The sequence below is a fragment of the Micropterus dolomieu genome, linkage group LG10 (assembly GCF_021292245.1).
Source record: "Micropterus dolomieu isolate WLL.071019.BEF.003 ecotype Adirondacks linkage group LG10, ASM2129224v1, whole genome shotgun sequence".
NCBI lineage: Eukaryota > Metazoa > Chordata > Actinopteri > Centrarchiformes > Centrarchidae > Micropterus > Micropterus dolomieu.
Window position 1 is genome coordinate 14,648,582 of NC_060159.1, and position 17,938 is coordinate 14,666,519.

The window sequence follows — 17,938 nt, forward strand, 5'->3', positions numbered from 1 at the left end:
TCAACTGCAACACCTCTTGCAGTTAACAGTTGATTACTGGCACCTGTTGGAAACCCAGTAAAAAAAAACCCACTCAAACAACACTCACTGCGTGTCTGCATGCTCTGCGGCCATCTTCTCTTTCTCTCACACATGCATGTGTTTGAAATGTTGGCGTTTCAAATTAAGAAAAAAAGTCAATGTAAAAGTTGCCTTGAACTGACAATAAGCTGAATGCGATTTGTTTTATGCACATAATTTGATGATATAAGGGGACAAAACAAGCATTGGTTTAGATGTTAATGAGTCATAAAATATGTGTCACTTTTCTTCTCCTACAGGTCAGTTTGCAAGACAAAAAGTGTCAGTGACTCTCGGCCTCTGACAGAAACCTGCTATTTTTAAAGTCCTTGTTTGTTGCACTATTAATATTCTCACTCTGTAGTGCATAGCAGGGTTCAAAGGCGCATGCCACAGTGTAGGAGATGACAAGTCTGCTGTGGCACTGACCGAGCCAAAAGAGTGACAGCAACGTGGCCGCTCTCTCTTGTTAACGAAATAAATAAATGTGCTCTGAAAAGCCAATAAGCGGCAGGCGGGAAGCGGAGCCAAGGATCGCTGCGTCAAAAACAACCGCTCCAGCCATTAATCTCTCTAACTCTCTTAGCCCCCCTTCTCACTTTCTCTCTGTCTCTCTCCTCTGAGAGAATTACTGCCATAGATGTATAATTCACGGTGGTTTGGCTTTAGAAGGCAGCGGTTCTGTTGGAAAACATGGTGACAGCCAAGTTAGCGCACCCTCTCATTCAACTCAGCCACCTGTTCACAGGGGAGGGGGCAGAGAGAGAGACGCTTGATTTATATTTCATCTTTCCTCCCAGTCTAATGACTTTGTTGCGCAGTAGGGGCTGGAAATCGTCTCATGTATTAAAGATGACAACTTAAAGGAATCCTAAAGCCCTGACATGATTGAACACTTAGGCAGACGCTTTCGGTTGTATAGATGGCTTGTGTCAAGTTTAACTTGTCAGTGTTGTATTCCCATGACCGACTCATCATTTCAAGTCCAATCAGTTTCATCAAATTAAAAAAAAATAGCAAAACTTTGTGCATCTATGTGTATTAAACTCTGATTAACATTTTGGCAGCCTTCCCACTCTCTCTGCTAATAAACGATATTTCTTCCTCGATCAAGAAAGCTTGGACACATTTTATGAATAAGTGTATACTGTGTGTTTGTCTATGGATGTATGTGTACCTGTGTCCATGTAGCTGCACACGTGCGTGCCCATGTCAGTGCCATTTATTAGCGTGGCGTGATTTTTGGAGGTGAGGAGGAATAACAAGTTAGCGCTTTGGCAGCCACACACTCTCGCCCATCTGCGCGGCCCCTGCATCAGTCTCAGGGTTTCCTCGCCGATGATGAGGGCTGTCAGGGGCTTTTTAACCTCCTAACTGCTGCTCCCCACCGGCCCTAATCACACATTAATGACATCAGGAGGACCCCGGGGCTGGCCGCGTTGCTGCCTGCGCAGACAGAGTACTGATGAAGAGGGCAATTACCGACCAGCAAATAGCATAACCTCCACTGATCTGTACAGGGGTTATGGGCTATTAGCGTGCAGGTTACGCTTAAAAACTACAGCAGAGGCTTAAGGAAGGATCTGGTACTGAGAGTAATTGGGGAGTGTGTGTGTGTGTGTGTGTGTGTGTGTGTGTGTGAGGGAGAAGGAGGATTATTATTAGCATTTTTTTAGTCATTGTGTCATCTTTTTTTGTATTTCTTCCTGGATCTGTGGCCAAAGTCTCTCCTTTGACAAACAAGTGTGTGATTACTGATTACTATGCACAAGGAGTCTAGCTGTGAAGCACCTGAGTGGGAAACTATTCATATTTCATCAAAATGTCTTTGATTTCTGCCAAGCACAGACACACACACACACTCTTGCCCCTTCACACACTCACACTGTGCTCTCAGTCCTGTCCGTTTCCTTGCTCGGAGATGAGTGAGAGCGTTTGTATAAAATATTAACAGGCCATTTGCTCCCCTGCTCCTCTGTTTGAGAGCTGGATGTTGGCCCTGTGTCTCTGGTCCCTCTTTGAGGCCATCTGTTGGGTACGGGCACCAGGGAGGTTTCCGGGAGGAGGCCCTGTCACCCAGGCAGGCCAGCCCAGAAAGCAGTACCGCCCTGGGGATAGATACACCCGACCTGCTGGGTGACGGAGCATCAAAGCTCTCCAACCTGCCAGATCACTGTACATGCTACAAGGCCCACTGATATGTAAACGCTGCTGCTTACCATCAGGCCCTTGGGGAGCCGCCACAGTCTTTGTGCCACTTCTGAGGGACTGTTTTCAGTGCAGTTTATGTGCTATTTATGTTAACCTTTGTAGAATGGCGGGTTGGTCACAGAGCCCTTGACAAAATGCCCATGATCCCTTTGGGGAGGTTTTCTTTTCCTTTAAAGGCAGCTTCTCTTGTTTGAGAAACCACTTAGAAGATCATTTTTTTATTCTCTCCTTAAGTTTAAATTAAGAGTTCATTTTATATGTCCCTGAAAACCAATCAATCATCCTCAGTGTAAAGATACGTATTACCACTAGTTTTTCTCTAATAACTGGCATCAAACTAAAAACTAATCACAAAGGCGTGAAAATTATTATAGCCACTGTGAATTGTAGCATTTCATAGAGACACTTTCCTCTCATGACATTAATCAACTATGCTGTGGACAAGTATATACAATCTGTGTGTGTGTGTGTGTGTGTGTGTGTGTTTGTTGACATTTGATGTCCTTGTTTTGGGTAATGGATTTGTCCCTGGCAGAGAGGGGCCGGGCCAGAGGCAGTCTTATGAGGCCCCTGGGTTAAGGAGGCTGCATTAGCCCACTGCTAACTGATTACTGATCAGACAGCTGGTGCACACACACACACACACACACACACACACACACACACACAGACGTGCTTGCATACATATGTGCAAACACACACACACACACACACACACACACACACACACATACATACATGCATGAGCACATGCATCTGCAACTGCACTATTATCGTAATTAAATGCTCCTGAATTTAAAATGCACTAATGTAACTGGTCAGAAACCAACAATGAAAAGTAATTCTATGAGGATTTAAGAAGCTGGTGTTATTTCTTTATTGTTGATCCTTTACTTATTTTAACTGGCATTAAATGCATTGCATGAAAGCCCTGCAGGAGAATATGACATAGAGCAAAGATTAGATTTGTAATAAAAAGAGATTAGCATTAGCATGGGGGTATCATCATTACGCTCATCTGCATTCCAGACCAACCCCGGCCCTCTCTCAAGCAAAGGAGTCTCTTTCTCTCTCTCTCTCTCTCTCTCTCTCTCTCTCTCTCTCTCTCTCTCTCTCTCTCACACACACACACACACCAAATTATTTTGCCATGTAGCATGCATGCACACATACATCTACACACACTCTCTCTCAGCCATACACACCACGTCTTGGACCTTCCCTGGTTGGCTGGTGTGTGCCAGGACACCGGTGCCATGAGTGTCCATGTGTGACGCTGGCAGCACCTGGGGCCCTCACATTAAAAATACAGCCATCATCAGAGGTCTTATTCACAGACCAGCACACCGTTACCTCTCAAACACAGGAGCGCCCGCTATGATCCTCTGGCCTCCACCTCTGAAGTCAAACAGCATCTGATCTGTGCTTCACCAAGTGTAAAACAACACAGTGAGGTCAAGATATATAGAATCTGAAATCTCACTTTGCTTAAACATAATGTACTGTTTCGTTGTGGACTAAAATTTTCACCAAATCCTTGCTCACACAGTCAGTGTTATGGCTTTAGGGTCAAGGATTTGAAAAACTCTTTATCCATAAAGACAGCATCCTATTACTGCGCACTGTGAACTACATTAAAGAGGCTGATAGCCAAAGCACAGAAGCCACAAATGGTTCATGGAAGTGTGACACAACGGAGAAGAATAGATTTGATAGTGTGTTAATGGACGATTTTAGTGTCAGATTACACCCCATGGGAGCAGCTACTATACTCTATAGTGTATGCTCACAATAAGGTTCAAAGGCACTCTCTCTCTCGTTCTCTCTCTCATGATCTCGCTCTCTCTCAAATAAACACATATTTTGTTGTAAAAAATTGGAATACATGTTTTAAAATTTGGATTGGATTTAATTTCAAAAGTTATTTAGATTTGTGTGTGTCAAGGTTTGCTTAGAGAGTGATGGACAAATATTAAAACTTGGTGTCTGCTTGTGTGTGAGTGTGTGTGTGTGAGTGTGTGTGTGCGTGTGTGTGTGTGTGTGTGTGTGTGTGTGTGTGAGAAAGAGAGAGAGAGAGAGAGAAAGAGAGAGAGAGGGAGGGAGACTGTATGTAATGGTTAAATAAGGCAGATTGAGGTGTTAACATCATTATTGCACATTTCCTCCCATGAAATAAAGCATTGTTTCCTCTGTTGCCATCACGATGGGACTACCATAATCCCAGATTAAAAAGGATGGGTTAGCAGACACACAATGAGCCTTTTGTGTTTGTATGTTTGCGTGTTTGTGTGTGTGTGTGTCTGTGTGTGTGTGTGTGTGTGTGTGTGTGTGTGTGTGTGTGTAAAGCATTATTGTTTACTGTACAGCTTAAACACCTGCGGGAGGGGGAGAAATGTTCTCATGCATGCACTTTTGCAATGTGCAGCTCCCTATTCAGCACCAACGGCATCCTCAAATGTGGACACATGGTCACAAAACAGCAATGGAAACGTCATATGTTGCTTTAGTAACATAAAAACCGGGTGACGTGAGCTGACACATTTTCCTGTCAATGTGTAATTTTATCATGACTTGAATTTTCATACTTGCCTGATAAATATTCAAAGACTGAGCAGATTCAGTATTACCAGTATTCAGTATTATCTTCTATGTCCGCTCCATATGATAGAGATTTTACTTAACGGGGTCTGTATGGGGTCTCCCAGGCCGTGTGCAAGGGCTAAGGCCCCCTCTAAAACTTTCATAGTTCTTAGTCAGTCATCCAAGAGAATCTTTGGGTCACAGAGCTGGCTGCAAAAAAGCAGCTCACAAGTTGCTCATGGTGACAGATGTCCTCTGGAAGATTTCTCCATCTCGTTCTCCCCCGTTCCACCCTCTCCACCTCAGTTACCCATCTCTCCCACCCGACTCTCTCAGTGCTTCTAAGCTGGGAGAGAGCAGCGAGAGGTGATCCCGGCCTGCTTAACCTACTTCCCAAGACCTTGCTCTTAAAATGAGTGTTTGCATGAATGCGTGCGCGCGCGTGTGTGTGTGTGTGTGTGTGTACGTATTCATCAGGATAAAATCTCCGGTATTTGTGCCTGCAAATGGCACTACTCCTGCACTTTGACATCATGAGATCTGTCACCATAGTATGAAGTCACCGAATTGTGTAATAGGAGGGACTTGCAGTGAGCCTTTCTCACTGATCGCTGGGATGTGAATGTTAGAAAGGGTTACAAAGACTAGTCGGTTATGAATTGCTCTTCAGTCGCAGTAACAAAGTAAAAGAAAAAGGGGTTTTCTGTTGGTTAAATGTCTTGCACAGAGGTTCTCAGTCTGGGGTTTCAAACTCTGCAGTGGATCACAAGATTATTTATCGGTGTGGATGATGATGACGATGCTTTTTAGAGCTAAACTATTGGTTCATAATTCAGTTCAATTATTCAATTCAATGTTTTTGATCAATTAATTGTGAATATTGGATATTCCCTGCTTCCTGCTTCTCAATTGTGAGGAGTTGCTGCTTTTCCTTGTCTTATGTGACAGGAAATCAAATATCTTTGAGTTGTGGTTGGACAAAATAAGCAATATGAAGACATCACCTCGGGCGTAAGGATATTGTGATGGTCATATTTAACTGTTTTTTGACATTCTATAGACATTTTAAACAAGCAATAAATCAATTAAAGAAGAACTTAACTTAATGAAAATCATTGTTAGATGCAGCCCTAATATGAATTTGAATTACTACAGAGAAAACTTATCAAAACAATTTTAATTTTTCTTGTGAAATACTGTATTTTCTTTAAGTCCATATCAATTCATCTTTTCTCTTGCTGCCTGCAGCTTTAAGGGGGTGTAAGCTAAAAAAAAGAAGCTCATTGCTATTTGAAGAGTATTTAAAGTAGTTTTTCTATGTTATAATTATTTCTAGTTGTATACAGTGCCATGAAAGTATTTCAATATTTTAAACAGGACAGAAAAAACATTCTTAAGTCATTCATATTAGTGCAGTATTTAGGTGTGTTTAGGTATGTGGTTTTACTCTCCAGTGCTCTGCTGTATGTGGAGTACGAAACTAAGAAAGAACATAAAATTAAATTAAGGATCATTTAAGAATAATTAATCTAATTAAAGTCTTGTCAGCAGTGAAAGAAGGTTGTGCCACGTATAATAAGTGTCTCATTTGTGCTACACAGAACCATTTTTCATAAAAAACTGAAATCGCTCCGTCTCCACTCAGACACAGCATCCCCGTCACAAAGGTTGGATTAGGGACCTTGCAGTAACTAACTGTTCTATGTCATTTGCAGTGGGACAAAGATCAATCAGTCAGATGAAGGGAGGGAGTCTTTAGATGAAGAGAAATTAAACAGAGGGAGGGCGCAGCGAAGGGAGGAGGGAGTCTCTTAAATAAAGAGAAATTAAACAGATGAAGGGGATGGTGTCTTTAAATACCACTCAACCACTGTACGGGCTCCCTCATCCTTTAATGTAATGAGAAGAGGCGGAATAAAAGGCTTGGCCCTAGGATGAAAAGGTGATGGTGTTTTTATTCTTCTTTTTTTTCCCTGAGCGGTGAAAGCCTTATCCTAATGTAGATTAGATGTTAAATCTGACAGAAGGGCGAAGCTTTGGTTAGAGTCTGTTCACCTCATTTCACTTGGCCTGGCCGAGGGTGACGGGAGATTGTATGATGTTCCGATAAAGACGAAAAGCGGAAACTAAAAGAATGGAGTGTATGTGTGTGCGCAACATGACTTTAAACCTTTGGTCTTACTACTATATGGGCTCCCAAAAAGTGTGTAATTTCCTGGTTAAAAAGAGAAAATGAGGCTTTAATGTGTCAAAAAATGGCAAAGACATACTATGCACATAACACACAAGTACACACACAGACAACCTCCCTGTTACACACACTTTGAAGTGTATCACAATGTCTGTTTGTCTCCCCCGTACTGAATTTGAGGATAAATATAATTTGTTGGTCAAGCAGGTCATTAATGAGTGACAGAGAACACAAAAATCTACCGGTGTATGTGTGTGTGTGTGCATTTTCTCTGTAATAATAATCCCTATGAAATCCAGATTTCTCAATCCGGCAGCTCAAGCTGACACTTTAAATAAAATCATTCTAATCCCACATGGTAAGAGAAATGAAAATGAGGAGATTAACATGGAGGGGCGGGGTAGCGCCCTTCTCTCCCTCTGTCTCTAACACTCAGCCCTCTCTCTTTCTCCCTTCCTTGAGTACCTCTTCCTTCCTTCATTAAGACTGTCCTCTTTCCCATCATGCTCGGGAGTGAGAGAGTGTATGACATGTGAGGAGCGTTCAGCTTTGTGGGGACCAAAATGCTGGATCCCTCAAGTTTAATGTGGTGTTTGAGGATTAAAATAAGACCAGATTTCTGAAATAAAAACCGGGGACATTTTTGGTTTGGTGTTCAGTATGTCATTAAAAAATAATGTTATTATATATGAAATAAATAAGGGGACAATTTCGGTTTTATAATCTGTCAAAGATAACTTCTGAATGAAATCAAGTCATTTTGAGGCAGAATCTACCTTTCATTCAATAAGTAGAAAATGCAATCACTTTCTGGCAGTGAAATAATGCATGTTATGGATTGTATTGGCCTTTTAAAGGTATTTCAACAGGTAAAAAGGACTGGATTGGTTGGTACACCGCAAGTTAAATAATATAGAGTCGAGTCATAAGGACAAAAGAGATCATGTCTTTATTTTATATATAACTCAGTAGTAAGTCATGTTAGTTATAGGCTTCATTCCATTTTCCAAATATAAACAAGGATATTAGACATATGCCCACCAAACATATTTTCCATCGGCAACAACAGGCTTCAATTATTGCCAATAATCACATAAATGTCAGGCCTGGTTACGCTATAAACTGCAAACACTTATTTGGTCACAATTGGGATTATTCCGTTAAAAGAAACATTAAAGTATCACAAAGATATACCCTTGCTATTACCACAGACATAACGTGATGTTTATTTGCACGTTATGTCTGTTTGACCCAGATGCAGCTGTATTCGAAGAGATTGGACGATACAGTTTTAACATGCTGCACGCGCTCCAGTTTTCGGCAGACAATCACTTTTTGGCACGACACCTGCGTGCTCTGCTGTCCAGTCTTTCTGGCCACGTAAAATCTGATTTCTGGTTGGGTAAGACCTTATACAGTCAATGATTAACACACAGTTAAAATTGGGGACATTTTCAGGGACAGCTCCAGACTGGGACAGGCCACCAAAACCTGGGATTGTCCCGGGAAAACAGGAATGTCTGGTCACCCTAGATTAAAACCTGCTAAGCGCGTATTTGCCGGTACGGTGGAGGACGATCAATTTTCGTGAAAAATGCAAATGAGAAATCCATGTCTGATCCAAGTATTTTCTCACCCTATGCATGCCACACACCTCCGTGAATCTAGGAGGCTCAGCCAGAATCTCAAACCAACCATTTTTATCCATACCCACATAAAACACCAAGCATCTAAATGAGCTTATATCACAACTGAAATTGCTCTGTTCTTACTACATGCCTTTAGTAATTCCCATTCACATATCTCTCATTTCATCCTACACTGGCGTCTGACCACTCTAAAAAAAGCTCAGCTCCAGCTCTGATCAGCTGTGTAACTCAAATCACTAAACTCACAGAGTTATTAGCCGGACAATAATAATAACAAACGCATCAATATACATATACAGTTACAACCGCAGAGTTTTTCACTGTTTTTCGTCCAAAAACAACTCTTTTGTGTGTGTAAAAATAACTGCGAGCCGCCATCTTGGATATTTCATAATCCCTCTGAGCTCTTAGGTTTTGTTTCTAGCCAGAGACTGAAGCATGGGACAAGTGTTGCTTTGGAGCATCTGCTCGCCGATCCATTTTAGCTACACAGACATCTAATATATCAAACGATGAATACGAAGACACAGAGCCCACTTACAGGCCTGTAGGATGTTCAGATCGCAAGTTGTGGGCCTGTAAAGCATAGGAGTTTTTTTGGTCATAGGAATGTTGATGAATATTCACTGTTTTTATCAATATTTCAATGTTTTGGAAGCCTTATGTTATTTGGAAAGTGATTGTATGGGCAGAAATAGTTTATATTTAGTTTTGAAGAAAACTCCCAATAAAAGTGAACATATAAACAGTTAATATGGCCAAAACATCAACATGCGCCTGGTATATTTTTGAAAAATTGTGTAATAACTGCTGTTTATTAGTTTCTTCTCATCAAATTTACAGTTACAGTTGTATTCCAGGTGTATTAGTAAAGATATTTAGTTGCATTATAATCAGTTGGGTGATGGTTTTGAGGGTGATGTTGCTATTAAAATAAAGATTTTATATTAGGTGAGGACGAAAATACCATATCTTCCTTTATTTGATTGATATTTTTAGTTAAGGAGACCAAAATTATGCATCTAGGCCTAATCGTTGAGGAGTTATTACTGGTTCATTTTGGGTGTGTTATCTTAGACGTTTTTCCTGGAAATAGGTGTCTGTTTCCAAGAGGGACTTGGTTTTAGGGTTAATGGTAAAATCATGTTATGGTCAGGTTATGGGGTATGGTTAGGTTTGGCAGGTTGTGATGGTTAAGGTTAGGGTTAAGGGCCAGGGAACGGATTATGTCAATGACTGATCCCCACGAAGATAGTGACACAAGGTTGTGTGTGTGTGTGTGTGTGTGTGTGTGCGCACGTGTGTGTGTTGTACCAGGGGAATACAATAATCGGACACTGGCTGGACCACTGATCCAATCAGATGACAGGGAATGCTCTCTCTTTCCCTTGCACATTTATACCCCCCTAACAAAACACACACACTCCCAGTTCATTCACTCACACATATAAATTCATGAATGGGTGGAGTTTGAATGTGTTGGAATTTTCTAGTGTTTTGCATTTACGCTACATCAACACTTTTCTTCCCTAGCAACCTCTGGAGAAAGATACAATATACCTGTTGCAGGTAAAACTGGAAACAGACAACTCATACAGTATTTTTTTCTCTGCCCTACACAGATGCTTTTGTGATCTTTGTAGTCCCAAAAAAACACTGAAGGACTGACAAAATACAGTGGACAAAACATAGGTAGACATGCAATTTGAGTTGTGTCGAATTTGCAAGTGAAACTACAGAAACTGACTTCAGAAACAGTTTTCTTTGCTAATTTATGCCACAATTTACAATAAACATTAACAGAGGAAAACAACTGAAACTAGATTAAATAACAGACTTTGTACGTGTTTTTCAGCCCACTCATTTTCATTTACACTTATCATTTTTACCTCAAAAACACTAATACATGGGATTTTGTGGGCTTTAAAACAAAATAAGAATATTTCTTTCATGTGTGTAAGCTTCAAACAAGCTGAACTTAAGCCTTGTCCCATATAACCGTTTGAGTAAGTGTGACAAACTCCAATAACCAACAATGTACATAAATTATAACCTAATTTTAACATCATTCCCATAGGTTGTAATAACTTTATGACCATGATGTTAATTGCTGAAAAGAAGTCAGACGCATCAAGGAACATAAGCATTGTGATGATGAGACAAGTATAAAACAAACCTCCAGGTTGGTTAAACTTATTTGAAAGAGAAAATTAAGGGGGCAGTAAAACAGTTCACAGTTTAGGGACCAAATTTCTTGTTCAGTTTTTGTGTATATAGTTTTACTGTGCAATGAGGGGTTATTACTGGCATTTTGGCAGCACTCACTTTTATTTTTACCTTTAAAGCTGCTATAATTGATATTTTTATATCAACAAGCGGTCGCTCATAGTGACAAACTCACAGATCAACTGACTCTCAACTTCCCCTCAGATCTTCGAACTCTTGTCGTTTTCAGATGCAGCGGCAGCTGTTTTCAGAAAACCCCTCAAAAATCTGCAACATGACTCCAAATGGATGCTAATGTTGCTCCATGTCTGATGGACGTGTTAATGAGTCCATTTTTTGCAAACACATTTGCCACATCAACTTGTTGGCCAAAAATCTTATTAATTGTACCAATGTAGGTTTAAATTTAGTTTGCATGTAAATTGGGCTAATCTGTTGGCTTGTTTAAACTGTATGATTGTCTGTTTGCTCGTATTTCTTGCCCCATTAGACATTTTTGTAGTAATGTCGTTGTGATCACAGATCTCAGCAAATTACATTAATCGTCTCAAACTCTGTAAGACATTAAATTAGAAAGATGGCTACATATAAATATTCCCCTAACATTAATTAAACTTCAACTAAAGTCTGTAGCTTGCAACTTGTGCTGTTGATGTTTGACACATACATGCTGGCATACACATCCCATTACCCATAAAAGGCACAGAAAAAGGTCGTCAGTTTGGTCAGAGAGTACTTCACAAATGCTGTTTTTACTGCTTAATCCAGCTCTTGTCCTCATCCTTCCTGCTTCCTCTTCTCTTTATCTCTCCATCTCTACCTCTCTCCGACCTTCCTCCGCTCTCTCTCACTCTGTCACCTCGCCTCCATCTCAGCTTTTCATTTAAACGTTTCCCTCTATGCAGTATTTCTCTCCTCACTTTTTTGTTAACCCTCTCCCACACACACTTTATCTCCATGTGATTCATTTGCCCTCTCTCTATCTCTCTGACTGTCCTCGCCATCTCTCCCTCCATCCACCCCCTCTATATCCATCTCTTAAGCACATCCTTTTTTCTCCTTCTTTCCTCCATCTCCAGCGCCATCCCTTCCTTTTAAAGGATAATCTTCAGCTAAGTGGACAGCACTTCGCTCTCTCTCGTTCCCTCTTAAGTGACCATCCGATAATCTCAGGATTCTCTGTTGAACCCACACACACAGAGGGAGAGTGGACGGATCAGAAAGCCCAGAATGGAAGTCCTAAACTGGGTCAAGAAAAGGCCAGTGCCTGGGTCCTCTGGGGCTGATGGGGCCAGAATGGGATGGAGAAAAGGCTGATGCCAAACAAAATTGGAGAGAGATCATCGGAGCAGATGGGCATCATCTCTCCATGCTTTTATCTGTCTGTCTTGTTCTCTCTCTACAAGGCTGCAGTGCCTCAACTTTGAGATGGAAAGACCAAAAAAAATAAAAATAAGAACTGATCTTTTTGTTTAGAGTGCAGATAAAAGGACTTCGCTAGGGACATTGTTGGATTTGTTGGGTTCCTTCTATCTGGACACACAAAAGAGGCTGAAAGAGGGAGGGAAGATGTATTCATGTTGGTAAAGTTAGTTAAAGGACGTGACACTGGATGCACAAACACATGACACACACACACACACATATACACACACACACATACCCAGGGGTTGTGCTGATTGTACAAGATTCAGCGAACCTCCTTACTGGAGAGAAAAGAAACCCTTAGTCAGGTTACACACATATACACACGTACTTGTTTTTTCTTTCTTCCGCTGTCCTCTTTACGGGTCAGCGGGTGAATAAAGCCACTGTCACTTTGCTTTGGGAGGCATCAGTGACAGGCAGGCTGACCACGATAAACTTCCGCACAGGAAGAGGAGATTCCTGCAAGGAAAAGGCCAGGAGGATCAGGAACAGCCCTGGGCATCACTTGTACTCTGGCTTAGCTAAAGACACAGAAAACAGCAGTCTTTGTGTGTGTTGGGTTGGGGTGTTAGTAAAACAACAATCACTATGCGACTAAAACAGATTAACTGAATTATAGAATTGTATTATAGATACTGAAACAAATATTTTGACGTTGTATTGTAACATTAATAATTACGAGCTGGTCTAATTATGATACACGTCAAAAAAATACTAAAATTAAAGCAGATTTAAAGTAATTTTGACTAGTTTCCCTTATACACGATAAGCAGGCCTAGTTTATCTCAGGATAAGAAGCAGTGACTATTTCTACTGCATTATTAAAATTATAGAATTTATGGTTAACCCCTAAACAGACAACACCTTTTTTATGCACAAGCCCCAAAATAAAATGATTACCGTTCTTTGTCCTTCTTGAATACACTCATGATCCTGTTCTCTTTTGAATCAAAAAGTCTAAATTAGGAGTCTACAAACATGTTAGCGACTCTGTGATGTTGTACTTATGCACCGTGGGGGCTTTGAGCTAAATGCTAACAGTGACAATGTTAACATGCTGATGTTTAGCAGGTGTCATTTTTTCCATTTTTACCATCTTAGTTTTAGTGTGTTAGCATGCTAACATTTAGCAGTTTGCACAAAAAGACAGATAAAAATGTTGCCATGATGGTGGCATTAAATGAAAGGTATAGTGGATCAGAGTTATTACAATTCACCCTGAAGGTGATATGAAGATATCTACCAAACTCCATGGCAATCCCATCAAATAGTAGAGATACATTATACTAAAAAACGCAAATGATAACCTCATAGTGACGCTGGATGAAAAGTCAAGGGATCACCAAAGTCAGAAGATCCATGACTGTAACAAGAAAACTTTTTAAATTATGATGAAAACTGTGCATTCTGTCCAATATTCTCTTTGATGAATAGAAGAATAAAAACTTTGTCCTTACCTGCATATGTGGTTTATTACAACACAAATCTGATATCAGAGAAGGTACATATGTATAAATGGACACAATGCCATGCCAAAAGAAGCTTTTCTTTGTGTCTGCGGATATCCTTCAATAGTCTTACATTACACATGTCATATGAGGAGATATTGAGAAGCGGTTCAGACTCGGTGTCTCCAAGTATCGGACAGATCCAGTTATTCACACGTGGTATAAGGAGCAGGGCCCATCTTCAAGATCCTACCAATCTCAACTACCGGATAACCCGCATCGCCCACACAAAGTTGGCTAACTGTGAAGACCTCTGAGGTTCCTCGTGTTACCTGACTATGATACAGCAGAAGCCATTCACATCTTTATACATAATATACATTTCCCCATATCTAATCAATTTCTCTAGTACAGGTCATCAAAATTTCTATTACAGCAAACTGATGATGACAAGAGATAATAGACAAATTACAGCCCTTTTCAAGTAACCACAGATAACACTTACACTAAAACCTCCACAGTAATTTCCCAAGATAGCGAACTTCGGGTAATCTTATTTGCAAAATATTATTTTTCCTTCGTCCCACAGGTACTTTCCCTGAAACACAAGCCGCACCTCCGTCTGTCTCAGAACCTTTACAGGACGGAGGAGGGCACATTATTCTTAGAGCAGTTACTCATACCAACAGAACAAAAGGCACAGCGTCCTATTATTGGACTCTCCTCTGTCCCAGCACTGGATCTGTACCGGCACAGGTGCGACTGTGGCTCATTTATAGCCAGGTTAGCCAATGGTTAAGGCATGGAGTTATGGTGTGGCATAGTGAAGCCGAGTGAAAGGAGCTGCTTATGGGTGTATAAAGAGGAGATTACTTCACTGTCTCTTCTAGGAAGTGTCCAGTGAGTGTGTTGGCCACAGTGTGCAAGTGCATGTGTGTGTACGTGAGAGAGAGAGAATCTCTGGGTGGATATTTGAGTTTTTTGTGGTTGTACCACGTGGTACTGGCTAGTGTGTATGAGTAAATATTTCCCCTTGACTGTATGTTATGGTAATGAATGCAATGCATGATTGCCCATGCATGTGTGCATGTGTGCGATTGTGTGCGTGTGTGTGTGTGAGTGGTGAACAGTGAGATCTTATATCTGTATAACAATGATGCCACAAATAGGCACATGCCTCGCTATTCTTGTCCTCTCAAGGCTCCTCTGGCGTTCTGGTGGATGTACCCAAGCATACAAGGGGTTAGGGAGAGATTTGGATCTGTGTGTGTGTGTGTGTGTGTGTGTGTGTGTGTGTGTGTGTGTGTGTGTGTGTGTGTGTGTGTGTGTGTGTGTGTGTGTGTGTGTGTGTTTGTGTGTGCCCACATGAAAATAAATATTTGTGTGTGCACGTGTTTTGTAGTTAACCAAAGGAGCAGTTTTCTTCCAAAGTTAGAATTTAGACTCTCAAAACATGTGTCTCTTTTCTCTAATAAAGCGATTTTTCAAATTAAAACACAATGTTGCATATCAGTGAATTTATTGGCAATAGTGAGCCTTTTACATGGAAATTCAATTTTAGAGGAAGTAATCATTTGTGTGGTTGCATGCCAAGCAACACACAGCAGGGTTTTTCTTTTCCAAAGTGGGTTTTGTCTGATTTTGTCTATAATAAGACCTTCAAGTGGAATGCCAAGAACCAAACGCTGGGCTGGACTGTTTGCTTAGCTTCTCCCTCTGCAGCAGTAAAAATCAAGGGAAATAATCAGCACATAACCTAACACTCCACGCATTCTTTATTCTTTGTTCACTTTTATGTCTCTGTTGGGTGGTGAGGGGGTTTAACGCTCTATTATGAGCCTGTACACTTGGCTCCTGCGGACCTCCTTTTCTTTCCAGAAACATTATACTTCCTCCAGAGGGGGTCATGATGGAAAGGTGCACCTTCTCAGCCAAATTCGGCACACCCTGAGGTAAATGGAGCAGAGGGAGCTGATTGGCCCAGAGCACCTGAACCAAGCCGGCACACGACAGGATGAGGGTGTCGGCATCCTCCTGTTAAACGCTTGCTTCCTGCTGTTTTGCTGTTCTCTTTCTCCTTTTTTCTTTCTCTCATCCCACTCTTCAAGCAGGAAGTCATTGGGATGGGGAAAAAAGAGCTGAATGAAGATGGGGGAGTGGGTTGAGTGTTGTTCCAAACAAGCAGAGCCCGGCCCAAACGTCCATTGCAACAGCAAAAAATTCCTAAAGATAGAGAAGTACGACAGAAGAGGAGGATGAACAATGGCAGGGATGGGGTGAGAGATGAGATGGAGGAAGGGAGGAGGAGGGGGAGAGATGAGGGCGGGGGGGGGGGGGGGGGGGTCTTCTCTAGGGTCGTGCTCAGAGGGCGTCGGGCAGCACGAGAGGCAGGATGTTATGGTTTATTCAGCCCAGGAGTGGGGGCGACGTCGACAAGGTGTGCCTTGCCCTCAGCACCAGCCTCAACGTGATTTATAGCAGCGCTGGCAGACGCCTCTGTCCACAGGGAAGTCTTTGAAAATGCCGGGAGTAATTTTACATGAATGTAAGCCTGTGCATGTACACAGTATGTACTTGAGTGTGCATGGCCTCACTTGTGTGTAGCAGTTTTATGTGTGTGTGTGTGTGCATTCACTTGTGAGCACTTTATAGGATGCTGGTTTTTAACCTGTGGTTGAAGTACGTTCATGCATGGCCCAACAGAGGATATGGTCAAGCTACTCTGATTAATTACAAACTACACACATACATTACACTATATAAAAAATCCTGGATCCTATAGGCAATGCACAGAACTGTAATCAAAATGCCATGGCGAGTGGCACTAATTGAAAAAATTAAATACACAGTCATAGAAGAAGTATTCAGCCAATCCTAGCTGACACTGGGCAAGAGGCGGTGTACACCCAGGACAGGTCACCAGTTCAAAATGTAAAAGCAACTGAGTTAAGCTAACTGAACTTGAGAAAACACGTCTTATAAACTTAATATTATTTATATTATAGTAAATAGAGTTGAATCAACACTGGCAAATGTTACAGTAGGATTTTCTTTACCATTTCCATTTTCTCAGTTGGAAGAATCAGTTCTTCATTTGCTACAAAGAATATAGTTGCAGCTTCTCCCGTGGGACCTACTTTGTACTTTGTACCAGCGATAGTAAAAAGACAATATAGCTGCTTAAGTGAGTTTGCATGCTGGGAAGTATATACTGATCACAATCAGCAGTGCATTCATTCAACTCATCATTTTAAGTTAAAAGACTTCAGAAGTTCTGAAGCAGTCTTACAATAAAAACCAGAAACGTTAAGTTGAACTAACTTATAGTCTATATATTTACATTAAATAAATGAGAACTAAATTCCTGTGTGTTTTACAGTGCAGTAGAGAAAGAAAGTACACTATTTCCCTCTAAAATGTAGTAGCATGGCAGTATAAAGTAGTATAAAAGTAGCTTAAAATTGTATAAGAAATAGGAAATACTCAAGGAAAGTACTTTCCGCCATTGGAATAATTTTCAGTTTCATAGAACTAAAGATTTCATTTTCAATCAACAAGTGCCCAGAACACAATGCTCTCCTGAGTCTGTGTGTGTTTGTCTGAGTCTCTGTCTGTATGTATTTACAGGCCAATTATAATAGCGTTACCCTCCCCCTGACCTCCCCCAAGGCAGCCTAGTGTAAAAGGTCAGCGAGAGGTCAAGAGAGGTCACCAGGGAAAGGCCCCTCTGGTGGTGACGGCCTCCTGGGTGCAAGGCCCAAACATCCACACTGGGGGTCAAAGATTACACAGATACATAAACCAGACAAAAGGGTGCCAACAGGTACAAGATGTGTGAATGTCCACTGCTGTAACAGGAGAGCAGACTGTTGCAGAGAGCTAAACTTATAACTGGAGACTAATGCTGTGGTGAGAGAGGCACTTTAAAGCTACTTAAGCCTTGTACATGTCACTTCATACCCTATAGACGCCTCTCTTTATAGTATTTGGGGATGGTGCAGAAAGGCTGAAGCTCAGCTGATCACTAATTACACTTAATTGCCTCAGTCAGCTAGAGAAAGCCTTGTGTGTGTGTGTGTGTGTGTGTGTGTGTGAGTGTGTGTGTGTGCGTGTGTGTGTGAGTGTGTGTGTGTGTGTGTGTGTGC